This window comes from Callorhinus ursinus, unplaced genomic scaffold, assembly GCF_003265705.2.
Source record: "Callorhinus ursinus isolate GAN/ISIS: 27379988/994484 unplaced genomic scaffold, GSC_fseal_2.0 scaffold9, whole genome shotgun sequence".
NCBI classification, from domain to species: domain Eukaryota; kingdom Metazoa; phylum Chordata; class Mammalia; order Carnivora; family Otariidae; genus Callorhinus; species Callorhinus ursinus.
The window spans coordinates 33,276,930-33,285,454 of record NW_027397071.1 but is presented as its reverse complement, the minus strand read 5'-3'; the positions used below and the strand labels follow the sequence as shown (position 1 = coordinate 33,285,454).

The following is an 8,525-nucleotide window of genomic DNA, read 5'->3' as shown; positions in this document are numbered from 1 at the left end:
TCCCAGCTTATTGGTGTGAGAGGATTTCCAGGCTGCAGTGCATGGAGGGGAAACCCAGGCAATGCCTGGCAGACTTTGTGATTTGGGAGGAAAGGAGCTGAGAGCCTTGGGAGACTGAGGTGCACAAAAACCTGCCAACCAACCAAATAAAAAATTCCTGTAGGTATCTGTAGGGAGTCCTCCTGGAGTAATTAGGAAATTACTGCTCAGCAAATATGTGTGAGAAAACTACTGGAGGCCAAGGGAAGAACTAGCTCATAGCATTAACAGCAACAGTAGTCAGAGCTCACACTAGGCCAAGAATATTGCTTATTTCCCAGCCAGACTGGAAAATCATGTAATTCAGAGAATTGGGTAAATATTCAGAAGGGTCTTGCCTCAGTAGAGGGGAAAAATGAGACGTCGACTACTGTTTTACTTCAGCCTAACAAATATTAAGAGCAAGATCCAAAAGGATCAGACTATTTCCAAGTTACTTAACTGGATCCCAGAACAAAGCTCAAGAATTTTAGAGGAATATAAAAATATCCAGCACCTAACAAGGTATGATTTATAATTTCTGGCATATAATCAACAAATTACCAGTCATGAAAGGAAGTAGGAAAATAAAATACATAATGAGGAGAAAAATTAAGCAATGAAAAGCAGCCCAGCTCTGAAGCAGAGATTAGAATTAACAGACAAGGACATTAAAACAATTATTATAAATGTACTTTATGTATTCAAAAAGATAGTGGAAAATAGAAAGTGTTATATAGAGATATGGAAGATATCAAACTTCTGGAGATGAAAGGTCTAATGTCCAAGATGAAATGTGTACTGGATAGGATTAACGGTAGACTAGACATTGCAGAAGAAATGATTAGTGAACTTTAAGATCTATCAGTAGAAGCTATCGAAAATGAAAACAGAGATGGAAAATATTGAAAGAAAACAACAAAACCAGATCATCAGGGAGTTGGGGACAACCTCAGGCAGCCTAATGTATATGTAATTAGAGTCCTGAAAGAGAGGAGGACAGAAAATATTTGAAGAAATAATGATGAACATTTTCAGATTTGATGAAAACTATAAACCCACAGATCCAAGATGCTCAATTGAACCCCAAGTAGAAATTATGCTAAGACCCCCAAAATCTATTTATTCAAAATGAGTGATGAAATAAAAATCTTAAAAACAGCCATGTGATCTACAGAGGAACAAAAAAATAAGGATGGCATCAGATTTCTCTTCAGAAACAATGTGAGTGAGAATATAGTGGAGCAACACTTTGAAAGAAAAATAACTTCGGGGGCACCTGGGTGGCTCATTTAACATCTGCCTTTGGCTCAGGTAATGATCCCAGGGTCCTGGGATTGAGTCCCGCATCAGCGGGGTGTCTACTTCTCCCTCTCCTTTTGCTGCTCCCTCTGCTTGTGCGCTCTCTCTCTTTCTCTCTCTCAAATAAATAAAATCTTTTAAAAAAAAGTTATTTATTTTTATTTTTATTTCATTTTTTCCTCCCTGGCTGCTTGAAGCCCGGTTGCCATCATGAATAACACAGCAACTATCCAGACCAGGAAGTTCCTGATCAACTGACCTCTTCAGCAGAAATAGATGGTCACTGACGTCCTTCACCCCGGAAAGGCAACAGTACCTAAGAGAAAAATTCAGGAAAAACTAGCCAAAATGTACAAGACCACACCAGATGTCATATTTGTATTTGGATTCAGAACCCATTTTGGTGATGGCAAGACAATTGGCTTTGGCATGATTTATGATTCCTTGGATTATGCAAAGAAAAATGAACTCAAACATAGACTTGCAAGGCATGGCCCGTATAAGAAGAAAAAGACATCAAGAAAACAGTGAGAGGAACACAAGAACAGAATGAAGAAAGTCAGGGGGACTGCAAAAGCCAATGTTGTTGCTGGCAAAAAGAAGTGAGCTGGAGATCGGACCACCAAAGGAGTAAAGATGCTGCCATGGCTTTATCTGTGGTGATTGTGCAGATTTTTCATGAGAGGATTCATGAACTAAGAATGTTAATGTGAAAAAAAAAAAAAAGAAATAACTGCCAAGGAAGAATTTTGTAACCAGGTCATCTTCTATTTCAGCTTAGAGATGGTGAAACCTGGAGATAATAGGAACATGCAACATGCAACAGGAAAATGCAAACTGCAAATTAATGATGTTTTTCGAATTTACCAGAGAATTGCAATGGGAATTATTGGGGCAGTAAGACAACTACAGAGAGAAATAGGACCCAAGCATTTGCTTACCTGGGGCAGGCACCACTGGCTGCTTAGAAGATGGTAAGAGGATATAGCTAAAAATTGTTAACAAACTGCTAAAGACGGAATGAAGGTTGGCATCAGAGTGGAAAGCTCTCAGGGACTTCAGATACTAATAACATTCTCACACTATTACAAGAAAAGCCTTAACCCCACAAAGCACTAACAGGCATGGGGAAGAGTCCTGAGATAGGTTTCCTCATGGTTCTCTTTGGGGGAAGGGAAGGATGGCCACTGCCAAAACTCTGCCCACAACTGTTTTTCCTATTTCTCTTTCTAATCAAAAGCCTTAACCTTTGAGGGTGGGTAGTGGTGGTGAAGAACAACAAAAATATGTGTTTTAGGGCACTGGTGGGAACCCACTGCAGTTTGGAATAGGGAATTTTTTAAAAAGCACCACCTTCGGGGAGGAACAGATCCGTTCCAGGTTCAACATTACAGTAGGAAGAGAGGCAGGAGTATTTTGAAGGACCCCAGCTGGACTCATAGATAATGTATCCAACCTAAAATTAAGGCAAACAAGTGTTGAGTAAAAATAACAGTAGAATATAGCTGAGAGAGCTGCAAGGAAGAGATTCTGTCTGGGGAGAAGTACGCCAGGAAACACAACACCAACGGAGGGAGCACATGCTTTAAAACCTACCTTGGCAACCATCCCACACCCTAAACCCAAGATACCACTCAGGGAATTTGAAGCCTATGGTGAATCCAGACCACTCATAGCAACAACAAATCTCAAACACAGCCCAACTCCTGACTAGATTAACATAAACCCTGCACTAATTGGTTTTAATATTTTTTTAAAAAGTGTGCTTATTTCCAAGCATAAAAATATTTATCTCAATATCTAGTGTCCCACACAAGATGTCTAGCTTTCAGCAAAAAGCTGTGAGGCATCCAAAAGACATGGGAAAACATTCTAAAGAGACAAATCAATCACTAGAACTAGGTTCAGTATGACACAGGTGTTGAAGCTCTTTGACAGAAATTTTAAAATATATATGAATAATATATTAAAAGCTCTAATGAAAAAGTTAGTTTGCAAAGTAAGATGAGATGGGTAATTTCAAGAAAGAAATAGAAAGTAGGAGAAATCAAATGGCAGTGCAAGGAGTGAAAACCTTGCTAATAGAGTGAAAACCTTGCTAATAGAGATGAAGAATGTCTTTCATCAGCCCATCAGTAGACTTGATACAGCCAAGAAAAGAATCCGTGAACTTGAAAAGAAGGCAACAGATCACACAAACTAAAACACAAAGTACAAAGAGTGAGGGGATAAAAAGTAAAACAGAATAGAGCATCCAAGAGCTGTGGGACAATACAAAATGGTTTAAAACAGCCATAATTGGAATTCCAGAAGGAGAAGAGAGAGAATGGGGTAATAGAAATATTTGAAGAAGTGAATGCCAAAAGTTTTCCAAAACTAGTGACAGACATGCAAACTAGTCTAAAAAGAGAAGATAACGTAAAGTAGGTAACGTAAAGTAGGATAAATATCATAAGGCCACACCCAGAAATTTTCTATTTAAGCCACTGTAAATGAAACACAAAAGATAATCTTGAAGCCACCCGGAGGTTAAAAAGATATATTACCTATGGTGGAGTGAAATAATAATTACAGCAGACTTCTCATCAGAAACCGTGGAAGCAAGAAGACAAGTGTGTAACATCTTTAGAATGCTGCTAGCAGAAAAACAAAAGCCTGTTAACCCAGACTTCTATGCCCAGCAAAGACATCTTCTATACGTGGAGGAGAAATACTTTCTCATACACACAAAAAGGGAGAGAATTCATTTCTAGTAGACCTACTCTACATAATGTTTTAAAGGAGGCCGGGTTTTTTTGGTTTGTTTTTTGTTTTTAAGGAGGTTTTTCAGGCAGAAGTATTATGATATCAATCAGAAGAAATGAGGCATATTGAAAATGAGTAAGTTAAGGTAAAATGAAATTTGGATTTTTCTTATAGCTTAATATCTCTAAAAGATATTAATAATTTAGTCAGAAATAATAATGATATCATGTGTACTTAGTGTATATGCTTTAAAAATATGACAGTGGTGCAAAGAATATGAGGGAGGTATTGGGGATGTAGTTTTATAAATCCAACATTACAACTTAAAGTGGTATATTATTTGAAGATAGATTCAGATGGTTTGAAAATGTACATTGAAAAACCCTATGGCAACCCCCAAAATGGTTTAAAAAAATACAAATCATAATTCAATAGAAGAGATATAACGGAATCAGAAAAATTGATCAATTAACCCAAGAGAAGGCAGAAAAAAGTAGAAAAAAGAACCTGAGGACAATATGATCCAGCTGTTCCACCTCTAGGTATTTATTCAAACAAAATGAAAACATATACCCATGGAAATATTTGTATACAAATGTTCATAGCTGCTTTATTTGTAATAGCAAAAACCTGGAAATAATCCAGATATCTACCAACAGATATATGGATGAGGAAATTGTGTTGTATACACACAGTGGACTATTCAACAGTCAAAAGGAACGAACCATTGATACATACAACAATATGGATAAACCCAAAACAATGATAAATGAAAGAAGTCGGTCAAAAAAAAGAGTGTGTTTTTGTTTGTATAAAATTCTGGAAAAGGCAGACTATTCTAAAGTGACAAAAATAGATTGGTGGTTGCCTAGAAATGCAGCATGGATGTAGCAAGAGAAAACTTTTGGGGGCGTAGGATATGTTTATCTTGATGTGATGGTTTTGTGTGTGGGTGAAAACTTAAGCTTATATCCATTAAATATGTGCAGTGTGTTGTATGTCAATTATATCTCAGTAAAGCTGTTGAGGAAGTATGTTTTGTAGAGATTTATTATAGCACTTTCCAGTTTGCAACAACTGTATTTTAATTTCCTTCCAACTTCACTGTGCTTCCATAAATTTGTTCTTATACTTTCCTGATGCAGGATCAGAATATCATGCCTAACTTCATTTATGCAAAAATTATGGCCCAAAACTATCAAAAATTTACCCTTCATCATACACTACTACTAAGTACCACAAAGTCTAAAACTCTGACCTTCGATTTCCACCTTCTGTTCCTCCTATGAAGTCATCTTGTGGCTAGCTGCTCACCAAATTGTTTCGCTCATCTTCCTGGGCACACAGCTATATTACATTCCCTATCCTCCTTTTGCAGTTAGATATGGCCATGCAACCCAAATCTAGCTAAGAGAATGTAAGCAGAAGTGATAGGTACAACTTTCAGACCTGATCCTTAAACATCTTTTGTGTGTGATCTTTCTTGCCTTTCCGTGAGGACCCTTCCAAGACCCTCTAAGAAGGAAGAGCCACAATATAAAAATGCCTTTGTCTGTAAATTAAAATTTAGAAAGCTGCATGCTTACCACGGACAGTGGAATTAGACTGTTATGTGAGCCATGAATTGAATTTTATTGGGTTAAACCATGAAATTTGGCAGTTGGTTTGCTACAGCATCCATATTATAATAACTAATATACGCTGCTAATTTTTACCAGCAGTAGTGGAGATAATAAAGGTGACCCTAAACATAGCAGTGTCTTTCCCTGCACAAATCTTTTTTTTTTTTAAGCTATTTTTGTACATTACTCTGGGGCCAGATTCACAATAGATATTTAATAAATGCTTTTTAACTTTCTTGGACTTATTTTTTCCATTGTCTTTTTGGAATACAGGAACAACAGAAAAGAATATACATTTATTTGTTTCAATTAGTATTTCTATATGAAAAAATTTAAAAAGATACTTTTAGAAGTTTTGTCAATACAGATGTCTCACAACTATACTGTCACATAATAGTTTTCTCTATTATCTGTAAGAATAAGAATCATAAAACATTGTGATTGAGAGAAATAATTACTATTGAAATAGAGTGCGTATAAATCTTCATATAAGTTACTTGCAGAAAACTTATTCACACTTTTGATCAAAATTCCATTATACAATTCCAAATTATGTTTTCTAAAACAAGTTACAAAACAAAATACTTTTCTTTCATACAAAATCATCTTGTAAAAGCATTATTTTCATGAATCATGATATTTCATTTCAATTTGTGGTTGTTATTTCTAAAGAAACTAAGTGGCTCTATTTCTACACAGGATTTACTAAAACAAACTGGGCTACATGAGTACAGAAGGAATAAAGACATTTGGTTCTGATGTTAAACTAACTGATGATTGTTAAAAATGCTACCTATGGCATGCCTTTTCTGGGTAGATTCAGAAGATGTGATACCACCTCCACAAGGCTTGCATGTGGCATAACCACTGGCCCTGAAGTGCACACACCCCAGAGGAGGGAAAAAGGGGGTCTCTTCTCAAATTGCAAGAAATATCCTTTCTAGAGAAATGACTACAATCATAGAAGAATTGCTGTTTCCTTGAGGAATAAGAAAGGAATGTGTGTGGGCATTTGGGAGTCTGGAGTTTAGAGTGGGAGATGTGAAATGACTACTCTAACACGTAGAAAAGCCCTTCCCTGCAGCACATTTTTGAATCAAGCTCTTACTTGACAAGTACAGATGGGCTAGGAAAAAAATGTGAACTAACTCAGTTCAGAGGGTAGTGTTACCTGGGGGCTATGTACTTTACACACTGAGATCACAGATGTTCAATGAGCATGAGATATTCTTGATGAAGCTCTGTCCTTATTGCTTTATTTGCTTATTTATTAGAGATACCTATTAATTAGTGAAGTAGGTACATGTTTGGTAACGGATAGACTTATTCCATAAATACTGAAAATAAAATCTTCATCCAAAGAGTGGAGAGCTTAAGAAAGAGCTTGAAAAGGTTGGGAATACCCCAAAGAGAGGTTGAAGAGAGAGCCTTGAGGCAGTTCACAGGTCATAGACCTTCAGATGAGTGAGGAGTCACTCAAAACCCTCCTCTATACCTTATTCAAAATATATCAATGGACATAATGTGAATAAATCAACTCCATTCCTCTGCCTTGGAAGATCATAAATAGAAAATCAAAGAACTAAAATCAGAGGGCTAAGAAGGACTTAGAGAAGTCACAGAGTTCACCAGTTTGCCTCCCAGCATAGGATGGCCTCTAAGTCTAACAAGGCAGGTGATGAATATTCTTAAAGGTGGCTGGTGGTTCACACTGTTCAAATGGAGGTCCAACTACCATTTATTAAAGGAAAGAGCTTTTGTTCCCCCACTGATATCAGTGGCAGAACTGTTCTAACTAAAGTATATGTTAAATATCAGAAGGCATCAATACACTTACAGAGGATTGTATTTTTTGGATTTCACAGTAACATTAGGCAGTGTGTTTTAAAATTGTAACTTTGAAATTTAAAAAAAATTCAAATTTCTTCACCACTGATAAAATTGTGATTTAATTTTATTTTTTTAATTTAATTTTGTTTTTCAGCTGCTCAGTTTGATTCTCCTTGGCTCATCTACACTCAGGCAGAGGGTGTGCATCTACACTCAGGTCTGTTGCTCCTTCAGTCCTGCCTCCATGCTCTGGTGCATCCCTCCTCAGACCCCAGTACCAGTGGTAGCCTAAAATTGTGGCCTTTAAATCTGTGCACTTATGGGACAGATTCTTTAAAACTGTTTTTGCCTTTACTTTTCTCCCTGTCCACAAGTAGTTGTAGCTGGATTCTTTCTAAATTTCTCCTATTTTCCTTACTTCTCCCTCTATGAGATCCTGAGACTCATGATTTGGGCTTAGAAAAATCCGGTATAATGGAGAGAACCCTGGACCCCTGAGAGTTGTCTGAGTACAGGAGGGACAAGTAAACAGTTTTAGGGTACTGTGGTAGAGGCTTTGATGGAGTCACGTGCAGCAAGCAAATCACCAATGGGCTCGTTAGCTCTTGCTGGAGAGTCAGGGAAAGTATCTTTGTAGTGATTTGACCAAGAGGAAGGATGGGTGAAGGGGTGGTGGTGTTCCACAGAGGAAACAGCACACACAAAGTTGTGAAGTTGTTAAATAGCATAGTCCATTCAGTGCCTAGTAATCAGTCGTTACTGAAGTTTAGAGTGGGTAGCATGGAAAACCGCAAAGTAGGTATAGGCCAGGACATGGAGGGACATAAATCATTATGGACAAATTTTTGGCTACTACCATTGACATGTTATTAAATCTTAATCTTTCTGGCTGTTCCTTCTTCCCATGAGAGTAATACAGTAATTCACTAGCAGAAGGCCCACAAAGGCTAAGAGGGGCTACTATGAACATAGCTGGAATCAGAGTGGTAGGGAGAGCTACAGAGAAAG

At 37.3% G+C, this 8,525-nt stretch overlaps 1 pseudogene; it reads left to right on the top strand.

Annotated features, from left to right (window-relative positions):
* Positions 1 to 1,530: 1,530 nt before the first annotated feature.
* LOC112824198 (small ribosomal subunit protein eS24 pseudogene) lies at positions 1,531 to 1,926 on the top strand (annotated as a pseudogene).
* The last annotated feature ends 6,599 nt before the right edge of the window (positions 1,927 to 8,525 follow it).